Below are 1,012 nucleotides of genomic sequence, written 5' to 3'. Positions count from 1 at the left end.
TTTAAATTCAGTTGAGTTTGACACTTTTCAGGATTTTGCCAGAAAAAATTCTTCTGACTAAATCTGACTACTTCGGACTGATGCGAGTCGCTCTCACTGACTGTTGCTCTCTCATTTTTGCTGTCATTTCCGAGTTAAGGAACGCTTTTTGGACTAAATCTGACTACTTCGGACTTTTTCTGACTATTTCTGGGAGATAAGGAACGCGCATAATGTTCATTTTTAAAGACTATAAGAAGAAACGCAACATAGACAAGTCATCATTCGGCGATCGAAAGGCAATACGGTAAGATGTAAAGTAGCAGGCTAGAAAAGTACTCCATAGCTTGTTGGACGACGATAAGTCGCCGCCTGGAACGGAGTGGTTGTTCCAGTAGGTTGCTGCGCTGCTTGTTGGACGACGATAAGTCGGCCGCATGGAGCGTAGCTATTGTGTTTTGTAGTTGACTGCGCTGCTTGTTGGACGACGATAAGTCGGCCGCCTGTAACGTAGTTGTTGTTTTTGTCACTATTGTCCGTTATCCGTGCTTGTTGGACGGCGATGAGCCGACCGCTTGCCGCTTAACGTTCACTAAGTCTTGACGATGCATAAATGCCTTTGGATTGCTAATGGTGTGCTTTTCTTTTATATTTAAAACAGATTGAACACTAAAACTGTCGTGTTGTGTTGTGTGTACGCTGTGTGTATATGTATATATGTATGTACACGTTTATGTACAAGCCACGTGTTCCCGTTTTATAAGCGAATCTAATACACATATGTACCATCACATTGCACCCCGTTTGCTGGCAAATTATTAAAATAAAATTATTTTATTAAAACTCACTACAAATGTAATTTAGTGGGCTATACTTGATTGAAACAGTGCGCAAAACACACCAAGCAATCGATATACTCAGGACACTATTGGCCAAATATAGTAAAACTGCGTTTTTAGTTTAAAAATTTTTTTTTATTAGAACTTTATAATTTCGAAGATATGATCAATTCTGAATTTTTTTTTAAATTCAG

Source organism: Rhagoletis zephyria, unplaced genomic scaffold (assembly GCF_001687245.7).
Source record: "Rhagoletis zephyria isolate East Lansing unplaced genomic scaffold, Rhagoletis_zephyria_1.1 Rzeph_scaffold_00220, whole genome shotgun sequence".
Classification (NCBI taxonomy): domain Eukaryota; kingdom Metazoa; phylum Arthropoda; class Insecta; order Diptera; family Tephritidae; genus Rhagoletis; species Rhagoletis zephyria.
The sequence above is the reverse complement of the archived record's forward strand: the minus strand, read 5'-3'. Positions refer to the sequence as shown.